The sequence below is a fragment of the Gossypium hirsutum genome, chromosome A03 (assembly GCF_007990345.1).
Source record: "Gossypium hirsutum isolate 1008001.06 chromosome A03, Gossypium_hirsutum_v2.1, whole genome shotgun sequence".
Classification (NCBI taxonomy): domain Eukaryota; kingdom Viridiplantae; phylum Streptophyta; class Magnoliopsida; order Malvales; family Malvaceae; genus Gossypium; species Gossypium hirsutum.
In genome coordinates, this window is record NC_053426.1 from 84,548,275 (window position 1) to 84,565,876 (window position 17,602).

Below are 17,602 nucleotides of genomic sequence, written 5' to 3' on the forward strand. Positions count from 1 at the left end.
AAAATAGGAATGCTCGAGAAGGCTTTTAACAGGATTGCTCGTCCAAGCTATATTCTGTCCGCAACATATGCAGGACCATAATCAATACGGGGAAAATGCTTTACCCATTGAATTTCATTATTCACATGGGACTTAGCATTTATCCAGCTTTATCGATCATGTATTGAATTTCACATCAATAACATTTACACAATTCAAACATACAACATTCAATTTAAGCATATAAATACACACGATTTAGTTACACGAACTTACCTCGTTACTTGTTCGTATACAGAAATTTACTAATCTGATATTTTTTCTTTTCCACTATCTAACTTCCTATTTGAGTTTTCCAGATCTAAATCAATGAATTTAACATCAATTTAATCCATTTCATACTCAACTGAATGCAATTCATTTCCTAGTAATTTTGCCCCTATACTTTTCATAAATGACAAATTTGTCTCTAAGCTCGAAAAATGAAATTCATGCAATTTAATCATTATTTCAAGCCTAACTGAGTTTTACATGTTACAATAATAGCCCATGAATTTCACAAAAATCAAAATTTTTCCATGGGTTTTACAACTTTTCAATTTAGTTCCTAAATCATAATTTCATCAAAATTTTCTTTGTAAAAGTTGTTTATCTGATAACAACCTTTGATTTCCTACCATAAATTTCAAACTTTCAGTATATTCATCCATGGAAAAATTTCAATACTTTGATAACTTTACAAATTTATCCTCAAACTAGGTAGATTATGTTATTCCGATCTAAAAAATATAAAAATTACTAAAATCGGGACAAGATTTCTTACCCAATTAGGCTTGCTTGATTTTCTTTCTCTTTCCTAGGGTTTCCATAGAATTTGGGGATGAAGATGATATAAAATGATGATATTAAGCATTTATTTAATTTATCATCTTTTATTTATTTCCATTTCCAATTTAGTCCTTTTCTTTTTCTAATTTTCCATGGATGATTCACCAAAAATATCTACTAACTTCTCTTAATGGTCTAATTACCATATAAGGACCTGAAGTTTTGAATTCCATAGCTATTTGATACTTATAGGTACTAGAACTCAACTTTTGCATTTTATACAATTTGGTCCTTTCCTCAATAAAACATGAAATCGGTAAAATTTTCTTATCGAAATTTTCATACGTCTTTCCTATCATAATACAGACCATGAAATATTATTAAAATAAATTTTCTTTCTAACTCAGATTTGTGGTCCCGAGCCACTGTTCCGATTTCACTGAAAATTGGTTGTTACACATACACTAGATTTCCAGGTAGTATATCATGCCACAATTTGAATGTATTTCACTCGTAAAGCTAAGGCTCTTAACTAAAGAGATGGATGGAGCAAACAACTACTTCCTTAGCTAATCAGACTATTACTACAGTAGAGTGTCCCTAAATTATTATTAATACAACTTTTTTTTTACTCACTCTTATATGAACTCATTTTTCTGATCAATAATATGATGGAGCAAACAAAGCATTACTGACCTATTCAATAGTTTCAAAAATTGGAGTGTAAAACTATTGCTAGGGTATTCCTAATCATTCATAACGAAATTATTGAATTTAGGTTCAAGAAATTCTAAATGCATTAAAAGAACCTTACTACAGATTTACTTGCATTTCTACTTAAGTTATTATACTTTTAGGAATCAATTTTCAAACAATTATCCTAAGCTAAACATGGTTAATCAACTTCCACAATTTTCTAAATTAGCCAAAGAGTTATTATCCTCATTGAACATCACTGATATCGATATACTCAGCGTAGTCTGGCAATTATTTGGCATTTGTATGTAATGGAAAAATGAATGAATATTAAAGCATCTATCTACGACATACTATATTTACAACACAATACACCCCAAAACCTAAGAGATGCATTGTCCTCAATGGATGAATAATGAATCATGTTAAAATGCAAAAACAACAACTGACAGTTATAAAAATGCAATGACAACCAAATATGAATGCATGAAACATATAGTATAAAATGAAAGAAGAAAACAAAAGCTTGTACAGAATTGGGGTTACTCTAATTGGGTTGGTTGGATTTCTTGACAGACGTTTGTACTGCTGCTTCCTTTCTACTTCACCAGTATCAACTTGCATAGATTTTCCAATAGCTCTCTTGTATCACTTCCATTTGAGCTAGTTAATAGGCACATCTTATTCTTCATCAGTGTATGACTTCGTGAGATCATCAATGAGTTGATAAACTACACGTTTTTTTAAATCATAGGTGTAGTGGTCGAGTAGTGGTGGTGTCTATAGGTGTAGTAGCTTGAGTCACATCATCGTCATCCTTCTCAGATTCAAAATGGAAAGATTCATTTTTCTCCACTTCTCCTTCTTGTTTTGTGGTCTTTTTCTCCGCAATGGTTTCTTCGCCATCGTCATCATCATCATCTAGCTCCAAAAATAATTCTTTAAGAAAAAATAGGGAATGTAGGCATGGGTCGGGAAAATTAATTCTAAATAGAGTTCTTAATGGCCTTATATCTTTCTCAGACATACCCTTAAAAGAGAGCCATTTCCTCATGAGTTCAGCCAAAATCAATGGCCAACCTTTATTGGTGCTTCTCCATTATTTGGAATTGTTTCTGCAACATTTCAAGTGCAGCAATCACTTCCTGCTTAAAGTTACTATGAGATGTTGATGGAGCAGTATCAATATTCAAAGGTGGTGGTGATGTAGATGTGGAACCCGGATGCCTTAGCATTTCCTCCCCAGGAAATCTTAGGGCGAGTTGTTTTGTTATGGCTCCTTTGCTGGGGATTATGTCTTCAGTCATTTGAATAAGAACCTTCACCTGCTGACATAGTGACGTAATAAGTGATGGAAAATTTCAGGAACCAACATTCTTTTGAGAGCAACGGTGGACTTCTCTAAAGCTAATGCTTCCAAAATTGATTTTTCTGTCTGTCATAATCAAGTGCAATAATAACAGTTGTTCTTTTAAAAAAATTAAGTTGTGAGTAAAAAAGATGAGACGAGTTTTAAGGAAATGATACCAGACTCTGTAGTGAGGCTTCAATGGTACACGGTAAATGGCATAACAATCATTTGAGATACTGTCCACTTTGTCCCTTGACACATAAATCCGTCAGAACTTGGTGGAGTCCTTCAGTGGTCATAGTCTTAAAAAATTGGGAGTGTTCATCAGGGTTGTCAGATAACCCATATTATGCATTAATGGAGTTTTCATCGAACATGACCGAGACACCGCGCACATATATAAAAGCATTATCCAGAAAGGTGAGATAAGCATAAAATTCTTTCACTACCTTAGTGAGAACGTCATCGGGGTGGAAAATGAAGATTTGCCATTCATGTTTCTCTACTACAGAAGAGATAGTTTCAAAGTAACCCATAAATGGGGAATTTTGAAAAAGGAAACCTTTTTCCAGACAAATTGGTCTCTTTGATATGTTCTGGGTATACTTTCTTTCGTGATTTTACTGAAAAATATTCGTATAGCATAGAGGTGAAAGAAGATGGTGCTTGGCGAGCCATTGTATAGACAATAGTGACTGGAAAATAAAAAAGGTGAGACTTTTATAGTTTGAATGGAGTAAAAGCAGAGAAAGCTGAAGAAGATGAAATGAAAAAGAAGTGAAACGACTAGGGAAAAACGTGAGAGAAAATATAGCGGTGACGTGGAGGGTTAAGATTAATCTGATAGTGCGCCCTAACACAGAAAAAATAAAAAATTAGCGAGAAAAGAAAAATAGCAATAAAATTAGGAAATTAAAATTAACTACTGTAGTGAATGGGCTGATTTCATCAATCCTGGGCCATAATATACCTGTAACAAAAATAAAATAATAGTTAAACAAACTCATTGATGAAATGAAACAAAGAAATTAAAAGCAAATTAAATGAATAAAATTGCGTAGGAAAGAAATATTAAGCAATTCGAAAAGTGATGAAATTTTTATCACGAATTTTAGGGGGTCCAAAGTAGTGCTTTAATCGTTTTCCATTGACTTTGAAAATGGAACCAATCTTGTTATTTGTAACTTCTACAGCTCCATGAGGATAAACATGCACTATCTTGAATGGGCTAGAGCAACAAGATTTCAATTTGCCAGGAAATAATTTAAGCATGGAATTGAATAAAAAGACCAATTGTCTAGGTGAAAATTACCGTGGCAAATTTTTTTTGTCATGCCAACGTTTAATATTTTCTTTGTACACTTGGCATTATCATAGGCTTCTGCTCAAAATTCTTCCATCTTATTCAACTCCAATAAATGATTGGTACCAGCAGCACTCCAATCCATATTCAATTTCTTAATTGCCCAATATGTCTTATGTTCAATTCCAATGGGCAAATGATATGGTTTCCCATAAACAAGCTTGAAGGGCGACATCTCCAATGTCGTGTTGAATGCAGTGCGATATGTCCATAAAGCTTCACCCAATCTAGATAACCAATCTTTTCAGTTGGGATTGACTACCTTTTTCAAAATTTGTTTAATCCCTTTATTAGAGACTTTCGTCTGCCCATTTTTCTGGGGATGGTATGTTGTGTCAATTTTATGTTTAACTTCATACCGATTTAGAGCATTAGCAACTAATTTGTAATCGACGTGTGAATCTTCATTAGTAATTAGAGCGCGAGGAGTACCAAACTTGGTAAAAATATTAAAAGTATTCTTATGTAGAAATTTCAATATTGATTTGGCATCATTTGTTGGTAAAGCAACAACCTCAACCCACTTGGAGATAGTATCAATGTAACACCCTAAACCCGACCTAGACGTGCGTCACATCAAACCATTTTTCAAATTTGATCTTTCCGATGAAAATCCATTACTGAATCTAAATTTATTATTAAACCACAGTTCCCATCAAAACGTTTACCAATTTGTTTGCCTTTGGTATATTACCTCATTTAAAATCGCGGAAGCATTTTGAAAACTTTGTTGTTGAAAGCTAGTATTCCTTAGAAAAATCATGCCATTTTGAAATCTCGAGTTTTCCTAGACTAGCAGTTTAGTATAAGAAATCACAATCCAAATTAAAACTTAAAACCCACCAACGGCCTTATTACATAAAAAAACCCAAAACAAAATCTAATTTGCAATTAAAAGAAACAGAAACAGTAGTGTGGCCATCTCCGAGCCCCTCGCAGCTCCGATCCATCTAAAGCTGGAAATTACCTGAAAGGTTAATAAACGGGGTGAGTTTACGAAAACTCAGTGTGTAATCCCAATAACAAACAAATAGTGAATAACACAGTATCAGTACAATATGGGCCAAAGCCCTATTCAGTCTCGACATATACTGGGCCGAAGCCTTTCCTTTAACGGTTACTGGGCCGAAGCCTTTTCATAAATCATATCACTGGGCCGAAGCCTTTACTATAAACGGTATGGCCCATAGGCCCATTTCAATATCACATGTAAATCCAATGGATTTTTGCAAGCCCATTTGGGGAGACTACTCAACCCACCATCCGCTACTCTCCACTCGTACCAACCAAGCTCTCCATGTAGGGAATAACTCAACCCACCCAACCAAACTCTCCACTGGCAGCATAGCTACTTTATCATATAACTGGAGGCCTAGCCTCTTTTAATAACTAGGGCAAAACCCTTTTTGATAAACTGGGGCAAAGCCCTTTTCGGTAAACTAGAGCATAGCACTTTTAGCACTTCCTCCATTTACAAAACCCAACCCATGCAACATGTCATATATGCAGAATGTCATGCCCATATTTGAATCAAACAATCACAGTCAAGTTAGTCACTTGCCCACAAGGGCAAAACAGTCATTTAACACCCTAGGGGCAAAATGGTAATTTTACCCCACAAGGTTATCTCGGTAATTCTACCCTACAGGGGTATTTCGGTATTTCTACCCTACAAGGGTATTTTGGTGATTCTACCCTACAGGGGTATTTCGGTAATTCTACCCCACAGGGGTATTTTAGTATTTTTCAAAGCAATGGTATTTTGGTAATTTAACAAACTAGGGGTATTTTGGTAACTTTGTAAACTAAGGGTATTTTGGTAATTTTACAAACCAGGGGCATTTTGGTAATTTTGTAAACCAAGGGTATTTTGGTAATTTTACAAACCAGGGGTATTTTGGTAACTTTATAAACCAAAGGTATTTTGGTAATTTTACAAATCGAAGGTATTTTAGTAATTTTACAATCGATGGTATTTCGGTAATTTTACAAATCGAGGGTATTTCAGTAATTTTACAATCGATGGTATGTCAGTAATTTTACAAATTGAGGATATTTGGGTAATTTTATAAATCGGGGTTATTTTGGTAATTTGGTAAATTAAAGTATTCTAAACAGGGATAACAATACGAATGGGCCTAAAGCCCTTCTCGACCCAAATGGGCCCACATGCTCGTGTGGCCCTTTTAGCCCAAATCTAGCCACAGATATGAGATTCACCTAGCCTAGTCCAATATTTACTACACAATCAAACAACTTATCCAATTGGGCCCGTAGGCCCATTGGGCCCACATGGCCCCTTTGGGCCCATCGCGGCCCGAAGTAGCCATCCTACAGCTAGAGTAGTGAGAAATACACACCTGATTGGCGACTGGAGTTAATCCACTCTCCGAGCACTCTTAGCCGACGCCCAACCCAAACGAGCACGCCATAAAGCGAAAAGGATCAGCTAAGAAAGGTACCTCTACTCTCCTCATGGTTCTCTCTATTTAAAGCCAGCTTCGCATCCCCTCTTATGTTAGCTTCCCAATGTGGGATCCCTCCAACATCAGAGTTTAAATTTAACACCAACTCTTGCCGCCCCCTTTTAGCAAAATAAATGCGTTTTGATTGCCATGAGTTTCGAACCCTGGACCTCCTTGCCAACTCTATGACGCCACCTTCCTGCCTCTTATGTGGCGCTACTTTTCCATTAGACCACAAGGCTTTTTATGGCACAATTTCTCTAACAATATTCTTAAGGCCTACCTACTACACCTAGCGTTTGATTCACCTTAAACCAAAATTTTGGCTAGAGTCCAAGTTTGAACCCAGGACTTCTCCAACACTTCTCAGTACACTTAACCATTAAAACAAGCCTTCATTAACGAAATTTACATGCACAACAAAATATTATAAGCTACCTTCAATCGCTCCCATGCTCAAGGCCCAAAACTTCTAGGCCCAAATTCAGGGTGTTACAATCAACAACTAAAAGTATGTATGCATTACCCAAGAAGGTTCCCATAAAATCAATTCCCAAAATGTCAAATAATTCCACTTCTAAAATAGTTAGCAAGGGCATCTCATAACTACTTGATATATTTCCAGTTCTTTGACAGCAATTGCAAGCTTGGCAAAATTCATGAGTATCTTTAAACATGGTTGGCCAATAAAAACCAGATTGGAGAACTTTTTTTGTAGTCCTTATGCCTTCAAAGTGCCCTTTGGACGGTGCTGAATGATAACTCTGAGACTCATCATCTAGAACACACCTCCGAATTATCTACTCTGTACAATGTTTGAATAAAAATGGCTTATCCCAATAATACTGCTTGGCATCATGGAGAAATTTTTTTCATCTTTGATTTGTGAGGTCAGTTGGCAGTAGTCCACTCAACAAAAAAATTACAATATCAGCATACCATAGTAATGCCATGGCAACTAACAGTTGCTCATGTGGAAAATCATCCTAAATGCGTTGAATATTACCGATTTCATTTCCTACTTCAATTTAAGACAAGTGATCAGCCACTTGATTTCCTGTGCCTTTCCTATATCTAATTTCTAGATTTAATTCTGGTAATAATAATATCCATCAAATCAACCTGGGCTTGAAATCTTTCTTGGTCACCAAGTATTTAATAGCAGAGTGGTTCATATAAATCATAACTTTGGTGCCTACTAAATAAGCACTAAATTTGTCGAAGGCAAATACCATAAGTAATAACTCCTTCTCAGTAGTGGTATAATTTAGATGTGAACCAGTCAACGTATGGCTTACATAGTAAATAGCATGAAATAACTTATTCTTTCTTTTCCCAAGTACTGCCCCTACGTCCAATCTAGTGCTATGACTATTAGTGCTGTGACGAGCAGCTTTTCAGCTTCTCAAATGCTTGTAAGCATTGATCATTAAAAATGAGAGATCTGTTGTTTTCTAACAATGTGCATAGGGGTTTTGATATTTTTGAAAAATCTTTGATGAATCGTCTATAGAATCCTGCATGGCAAAGAAAACTATGAATACCTTTAACTGTGGAGGGTAGTGGCAATTTCTCAATAAATTTGATTTTTGCTTTGTTGATGGCAATCCCTTGCTTTGAAATTTTGTCCCAGAATAATGCCTTCACAAACCATGAAGTGGCATTTCTCTAAATGGAGAACAAGGTTGGTTTCTTCACACTGATAAAGAACTAACTTAAGTTTTTTAAACAATTTTCAAAAGTATCACCATACAACGAGAAGTCATCCATAAAAACTTCTAAAAATTTCTCCACCATGTTAGAAAATATTGCCATCATGCAATGTTGAAATGTTGTAGGGGCATTGCATAATCCAAATGGCATACGTCAGAATGCAAAATTTTTAGAAAGACATGTGAATGTAGTATTCTCTTGATCAGTATAAGCTATGGTAATCTGGTTATACCCTGAATAACCATCTAGGAAATAATAGAAAGCTTTCCCCACTAATCTATCTAACATTTGATCGATAAATGGCAGAGGAAAATGGTCTTTCCTTGTTGCTTTGTTGAGTTTTCGATAGTCAATACAAACCCTCCATCTCACGATAGTAAGAGTAGGAATGAGTTCATTGTTATCATTGCTTACCACAGTGACACCTTTTTTTTACGTACACATTGAATAGGGCTTACCTAAGAACTATCTAGATTTGGGTATATGATTCCAGCATCCAACCATTCGATAATATCCTTTTTGACAACTTCCTTCATAATGAGGTTCAATATCCTCTGTTGCTCAATAGGTTTACCATCGTAATCCTTCAATAATATTTTGTACACGCAGATTGCTAGATTGATTCTTTTGATATCTGAAATCGTCCATCACAATGCTTTCTTAGATTTCTTCAAAAATTTCAATAATTGAGCTTTTTAATTTAATGTCAATGCCATAGAAATAATTACTGGCAATGTGCTATTATCTCCCAAGTAACATACTTCAGATATGCTGGCAAAGGCTTCAATTCCAACATAGGAGGATCTTCTATGGATGGCCGAGGAAGTTTAAAAGAATGGTCCGATAAATTTAATAATTCAAAGCTTCTCATTAATTTATTCTCGATTTGTTTAACATCTAGTAGTTCACCACGCTCTTCAATCATTTTTACTTCAATTAACTCAATTAAATTTGCACCATCATTACAATTATTGTGATAAAACTCTTCAATTTCTTCCTGAACTATTGTGTTAATAATCTCTATAGTGTGACATTTTTCATCTGTATCTGTACACTTCATAGTATAAAAAACATTAAATGTTATATGTTGATCGTTAACTCTCATATTTATTTCACCTTTTTGAACATCAAGTCATGTTCTTACAGTTGCTAGAAAAGGTCTCCCAAGTATGATTGGTACCTCTTTATTAGCCTCACATTCCAGAATAATAAAATCTGCTTGAAAAATAAATTTTTCAACTCTTACCAACACATCTTCTATTTTACCTTTTGGATGTACATATGAAGGATTAGTTAATTGCAAAGTGAGAATTATAGGTCTTGCCTTCCCTATCCCCAGCTTCCTGAAAACAAACATAGGCATTAGATTTATACTCGCACTTAAGTCACGTAATGCTTTGCCAACATAATGGTTTCCAATAGAACAAGGTATAGTAAAACTCCCTGAATCCTTTAGCTTTGGTGGCAATTTGTTTCTCAGCATTGTTGTGCATACTTCAGTGAGAGAAAAGGTTACAAACTCCCCTAACCTTCTCTTTTTTTATAAGATATCTTCCCTGAATTTCACATAGTTGGGAATTTGTTCCAATGCTTCCACCAATCGTATGTTGATATGTAATTGCTTTAGGACATCCAAGATTTTCTTTAATTGAAAATCTTTCTTAGATTTTTGGAAACACTGAAGAAAAGGTGGTGGTCGCCTTCCTTCCATTTCTTGAGGTTGTTTTACCGTGGCATTTTTATTCGCAATATAAGGTGAATTTGCTTCAACATTTGTTTGGTTGCTCTTTTACTTTGTAGCTTGCTCTACTACTAGTTTTGAATTCTTCTTAATTGTGAAATCTAAACTACTTTCTTCAATAGTGGTGTTACTAACAACCCCTAGTCGCGACATACCACTTTAGAGAGTAATAACTTTACACTGTTCCTTTCCTTAAGATCGTGAATTTTTGGTATCGCTCGACAATGCTCCTTGCGGTCTTGAGCGTAGTGCTTTGGCAATTTGCCCCACTTGATTCTCTAAAGCTCTTAAAGGTACAGCTTGACTTTGATTGATAACATTATTCTTGGCCATCTATTCCTTCAATAAATCTTCCATCGATGAATAACTCAAAGTTGAATTTTTTTGAACATTTTTCCATGGCATAAGATAATTGTATCCAGGTGGTGCACCCGCAACATTCTGTCGAATAGCATTGCAAGGATTTCCCACCGCTAGATTACTCCAACTAAAGTTGGGATGTTGCTTCTCGGATTATATGTGTTGGAATATGGGTTGTTGTTGCTGCAACTAAAAATTCCTATATAATAAAATGAGGTTGGATTTGATGGAAATTCATCAAAAACATGATCCTCTCCATAGTAAACACATGCTAACTCGGTTGCTTTTATTTCTTGCACTGCAGTTGGTCTTTTCAATGTTTTAATCATAGTCATCAGAGATGATACCTGAGTTGTTATGGAATTGATTGCATCAAGTTCCATTGCTCCAGAAACACTTCTGTTTGTCCCTAATATGGTAGTGGGGTATTGATAATCATTATTTGCTATCCTCTCTAGAATTTCATATGCTTTATTATATGATTTATCAAGCAAAGTCCCATTGGTAGATACGTTAACCACCATTCTTGTATGTGCATTCAATCCATTGTAAAACATTTCCATTTGCGTCCAATGTTGGAAACCATTAATTTGGAATTTTTTAATTAACTCCTTGAATTGCTCCCACGCTTCATAATTTTTCATCCTCAGATTGCCGAAAGGATGTAATATCGTTCCTCAGTTTGGCATTCATGGTCAGAATATTATATCTCAGTAGAAACCCCTCAGTTCATTCCAAGATGCCACAATTCCTGACGGTAATCCATTTAACCATGCTCTGGCACAATCTTACAATGAATAAGGGAATCACTTCAGTTTCAGGGCATCTTCAAGAGCACCCTGCTTCGTGAATGAATCGCAGACTTCCAAAAAGAGTCTTAAGTGCAACCGTGGATCTTCAGTAAGCAATCCACTAAACTTCCCCACAGTTCGTGACATTTAAAACATCACCAGTTTTAACTCAAACTGTTGAGCCTGAATATACAGCCTGAAAATTCCCGGATTTAAATCATCCAAGATCGGCACTACAAGTTCTTTTATGGGTATATCTTTCTTATGTATTATTTGAGGAATATCAGTATGCCTTCCTTCCCGATGTAATGGCTCTTCTATAACCTGATTGTTTCTAATTCTTTCCATTTCTCGCAATTCTTTCCTCCTTCTTCTCAAGGTTTTCACAATTTTTGGATAAAACGAATACTCTTCAATTGCTAAAATATCACTATTCATGCACCAACAAAAATCTTGAAAAGCAAAAAAAAAAATCAAAACAACTAATTAAGCTAAACTAATAAAAGTAAAGTGGTAATAACATACCAAATATTTCACCAAAATTATCGACCCCCGACAACAACACCAAAAACTTGTCAGGTGTGAATGTGTAATGCAAATGTGCATGTATACACGTCAAATCAAGTAATAAAGTGATGAGTGAGTATCATCTTCATAGAGATCAAAATTGACTAAAATAATTGGTTATTCTATTACTACAAAATTGACTAATTAAACTATGCAAAATAAATAGGTGATTAATTGATAAATAAATGTAATGAATGGATTAATAAAATCAATTATAAATAAAAATATGTTATATAATAGCCCATTCTCAGTGAAATTACAACAGTGATTTTGGGATCACAAATTTGACAAGTAAATTATTATTTTATTATTATTTTAATGTCCATGGCATGTTAGTAAGGTCGTATTAAAATTTCATTAAGAAATTTTGATGTTTGCATGCTTAATAACGTAAATAGGACTAAATAAAAAAAAAGGTGCAAAAGTAGAGTTTTATTAGTCAAAGGTGTCAAGTAGCTATGGAATTTTAATCAAAGGGACTTGGATGGTAAATAGACCAATTAAAGGGTTAGTTGACATTCATGACTAAGGTATTAATGTAATTTTGAATGATTTTAAAGGATAAAAGGGTAAATGAGTAAATAAGGTCAAAATTAATTAAAACAAAGCATTCATCTTCTTCAAAATAGGACTCCACCGAAATTGAAGGGGAAAGAAGCCATTTTTAGTGTTTGAAACATTCGGCCACTTCTTCTTGCTTGCATGGTATATTTTCTAATCTTGTTTTTAATGATTTTTATGTTTTCGGGGTCGTTGTAGCTTAATATAGCTAGCCTAGGGATCCAATTGCAAAATTGTTAAAGATTTAGGGTTTTTCCATGAATGCTCTTACATGATTCTTGATGTTTAAAGAAATATTATGAGTCATTGTTGATAAATAAACTAGTTTTGTAATGTGAATTTTGATGAAAATTGTGTTTATGACTTATTTGTGAAAATGATAAAAGTTCATAGTAAATTGGTAAAATGTAGGTTTGTTGTATTGATATAGGTCCCTATTGAATTTAGTTGGCATGAGATGAGGATTAAAATGCTTAGATTTCAATTTTAGAGTTTAAGGACTAAATTATCAAAAGTTAAAATGTTCGGGGCAAAATTATAATTTCACAAAAATATGATGTAACACCCCTTACCCGTATCCGAGGCCAGGCTAAGGTACGAGGCGTTACCAGACAAACATACAAACATTAAACTAAATATGAGCCATAAAATTTTATTCATATTTCAAAGCGTTCATTCTCTTACACATAGTCCCTTATTTGAGTCTACGGAGCCCAAAACATACTTTAGAAAGGGTTTGGGACTAAACCGAGAACTTACAAAAATCTTGGAAATTTAATGCTTTAAGGCTCCACACGCCCGTGTCCCAAAGTCGTGTTCCATACAAGGCTGAGACACATGGTCGTGTCTCTGCCTGTGTGGAATATACCTAGGCTATTTTCCAAGCTTTGGTCAACCTTGATCTCTTACACACTTATACAAAATCAAAAGCATACAACATGGTATTCATTTAATGATTAAACATCCTCAATTAAACCACAAACATAGCATTTGTATGTCATCATACATGTGTCTCTCATACTCATTTTACCTTGTTTATTATAGTACCACTTATACATTTATACCAAGATTATCATCTTACCAAATATCTTCAACTTAATCATCAAGCATTCATATTTAAAGCTAGATCATATCTTTATAAAATACCACGATTCAGATGCGCAGAATAACATGTTTGCCTGAAACATTTCAATTCAATTCCATACCCAACAAGCATTACATTGAGACTAGTCATATATATATATACATGTCATGATACATAACATTCTCTTTTTGTTTTCTTATAAACACATATCATTTATTTCATTATATCAATATTTCATATACCATAGTTTCCATGTATTCCACATATATTTATTTTCCTCCTCCTCCTCTCCATTCCACATACTTAATGTATATAGCATTCTTGTAAGTACGATTTCACAATTTACTAATAAATGTTCACATCAAACTGTCCACACGAGTCATAGTCACTTAATTATTTATAATTCGAGCTACAGAGCTCCAAATTAAGATCTGTAAATTTCCCCTGAAACTATACTCACATATCTTTCCACCATAAAATTTTCATAATTTTTTGTTTAGCCAATTAGTACAGTTTATTCATTAAAATTTCCCCTCTTTCACTTTCTGACAGTTTTGACCTCTCTTCACTAAAAAATAATTATCTCACAGTACAGAACTCGGATAATGTTCTTGTTCATTTATATTGAAAATAGACTCATTATGGATTTTAAAAATATAATTTTGAGCCTCTAATTATTTTTCTACAAATTTTTTTGGTTTTCTAAATTCAGAACAGGGGATCACGTAATCATTCTGAATCAGTCTTACAAAAACATAAATATCTCAAAATATAGAACTCCTTTTCTTTGTATGTTTCTTTTATATGAAAATAGACTCATTAAGATTTAATATGATATCTAATTCAGTCTCTGATTTAATTTATACTATTTTTAGTGATTTTTCAAAATCACATCACTGCTACTATCCAAAACAGTTTTATTGCTAATTCACTCTTTCACACTTTCTTTGTATTAACCTCATTTTAACATACATATCACAAATCATTTTCACCACATTTCATACATCACAAGTATAGGCCCATGATCACAAGGTCACCATAAAATCATCCTCATGTATAACTTACTTGTTTATAACCTTACCACATCCTGGTCACTTAATGAACACATCATTCACATAACCAAGTTCCTGCACTTATTCATCACAAAACTCACAAAGCAATACATAGAGAGTCTCCCGTTGAACACTTTGGATCAATCCTCGATACTTGGTGGTTTCAGCACATAGCTCCACCCATCATATAGTTCGGCTCTCTTGTACACATGGTGAACACTTAGTACCACCCATGTGACCTAGCCAGTTTATCTCGTAGCTCTCTTGTCTACATGGTGTCCTTCACTTGGAACCACGCATGCGACCTAGCTACATATATCCCGTAGCTCTCTTGTCTACATGGTGTACACATAGTATCACCCATGCGACCTAGCTACATCATAATGTCTTGTAGCTCTCTTGTACACATGATGTGCACTCAGCACTATACATGTGACCTAGCTACATACCATCTGTATCATCCAATCTTTCCGAAGGTTCAACCAGGATTTCTCTCTCTTTTCCAACAATTTCACCAATCAAGTAATTATCCACAAACATATTTCCAATATTTTTATAAAATATCATAATACAAGTAATAGTGATGTATTACTTACATATAAACTTACATCTCATTTAATATCAACGCAATAATATTAAATTACACATTGTCTTATTAAAAATCATATGAACTTACAATTTCCCATAATATCCATAATCATAGAAATCACATTTATGTATGATAATTCAATGCACTTCATGTACCATAGACATATTTTTAAATCAATTCATAAACTTGGCACCATAATCATTTAATTTAACATAATTCAATTAATTCACTAAATTTAACTTTCAAATATAAATTACAGCATTATTGTTGTATTATTATCATACCAACTTACATACTTTCAACACCTTGGAGATCATAGTAAATATATCAATTTTACATTGAAATGTGCATAAATTAATGCTTATTATACATATGAACTTACCTTAATATTAAAACGGCCATTTTACCAACTTTCCTAATTTTCGATTTTTCTCATTCTAGGTTCAAATCTCGTTTTTCGGGATCTAAAACATCATATTTTACTTATTTAATTAATGTACTATTCAAAACAGTCCTTAACTCAAACTTTGGAAAAATTACAATTTTGCCCTTAAACTTTTGCATATTTACACTTTTGCCCCTAGGCTCGGGAATTAAACTTCATCCCTTATTCTTATGTTTTATGACACGATGATCACTTTTCCCTTCTATGGAAACATCAAATTCTCACTCTAACATATACTTATGACTATTAGGTATTTTTACCAATTAAGCCCTTTTGCTCGTTTTCACTTAAAACCGAGTAGCACAAGTTGTGTAACATAATTTAAAACCTCATATTGTATCATAAAACACCAGAATACACAAATTTTACCTATGGGTATTTTTCCAAATATGAACCCTAGGTTGAGTTATTGCTAGCATAAGCTAAAACAAGTTATCGGGACTCCAAAAACGTAAAGAACTTGAAAACGGGGTTAGAACAGACTTACAATTGAGCTTGGGAAGCTTGAAAACCCTAGCCATGGAGTCTCACTTGGTATACACGTCCATGGTGAAGAAGATGAGAAAAACTGGCTTTTAATTTTGTATTTTAATTCATTTTACCCCTAAATGACCAAAATACCCTTACTACTAAACTTTCCAAAAATTCCATCCATGTCCAATTTTTGTCCATAACTTTGGAATTGGTCAAATTGCTATTTAAGAGCTCCTAATTAATATTTCAAATCAATTTCATACTAGAAACTTCTAGAATGCAAGTTTTGCAACTTCTTCAATTTAGTCCCTAACTTCGAATTAAGCACTTTATGCATAGAATTTCATCACGAAATTTTCACACAATCATGAAATCATATCATAGACCTCAAAATAATCATACAATAATTATTTATATCTCAGATTTTGTGGTCCCGAAACCTCTGTTCCAACTAGACCCAATTTTGGGCTATTACATATGAAATGTGGACTGAATCAAATAATAGAGTTATCAAATGGATTGAATTTATTTATTTAGATCAAGGTATACCAAAAACGGATTTAGATTAGAGAAAAGCTAAAGCCTCAGGTTAGTCGATTTTGTTCTTACGCTCTAATTGTCGAGGTAAGTTCGTAGTGTTTTTTGATATGTAATGAAGTTTCTATTTGTGTACTTATATTATGATGTTTTAATTATTACGTTATTAGAAGAAAAATGATAAGTTGCAGATACGTGCCCCTATTTGTACTTCGGTACCCTTGAATTGTACATATGTGCCTCTATTTGTATTTCGGTACCCTTGAATTGCACAGACATGCCCGTGTTTGTACTTCGGTACCCCTGAATTGCACATTTGTGCCCCTATTTTTACTTCAGTACCACTAAATTGCACAAACGTGCCCTAGTTTGTACTTCGGTACCCCTAAATGTACTTTGTACTCTGTCTAGGCCTCTGTAATTCTAAATTGAATAATATATGAAATATATTCAATTTATTGACACATAAAATGATATGATACGTCCTTACTAAGCTCTACAAGCTTATTTGTTTTTGTGGATTGTTTTGTAGATCATTGTTGTCGACACTTTAGGTGGATCAAATCTTTAGCTCACACTATCCACCGACTTTGGTAGTTTTTCTATCTCTTAGGGTACTGGCATGTATAAACTTAAGCAGTTGAATTTAGGGTTGAAACATATCTAAGATGTTATAAAATGGTATTTGATGAATGTGTATATAATAATTAAACGTGTTTATGTTTTGATTCCATATATGCATAATAGGTTATGATGCTTACTTTAGAAGGTACTTTTGGTCACTTTTGATAATGAATGAGAATGGTTTATTGGAATCACTTGATGGTTTGAGTTATGGAGCTACTTTAGGTTATAGGTTTATTAGGTTTTTGGAATTTGTAGTTGATGAATGTATTTAGTAAAGTTTGCATGATTAGGTAGGTTTTGGCAATTGATATTGAGGTGCCTTCTATGACATATTGTTGTTTGATCTTGGATTATTGATTTGGTCATTTTATGTAGGCTT

General features: G+C 33.9%; 1 non-coding gene across 1 annotated transcript; it reads left to right on the top strand.

Annotated features, from left to right (window-relative positions):
• Positions 1–11,075: 11,075 nt before the first annotated feature.
• Positions 11,076–11,180, top strand: LOC121227573 (small nucleolar RNA R71). Its single transcript, XR_005925142.1, has one exon. It is a non-coding gene; the product is annotated as a small nucleolar RNA R71 (small nucleolar RNA).
• Positions 11,181–17,602: the final 6,422 nt, after the last annotated feature.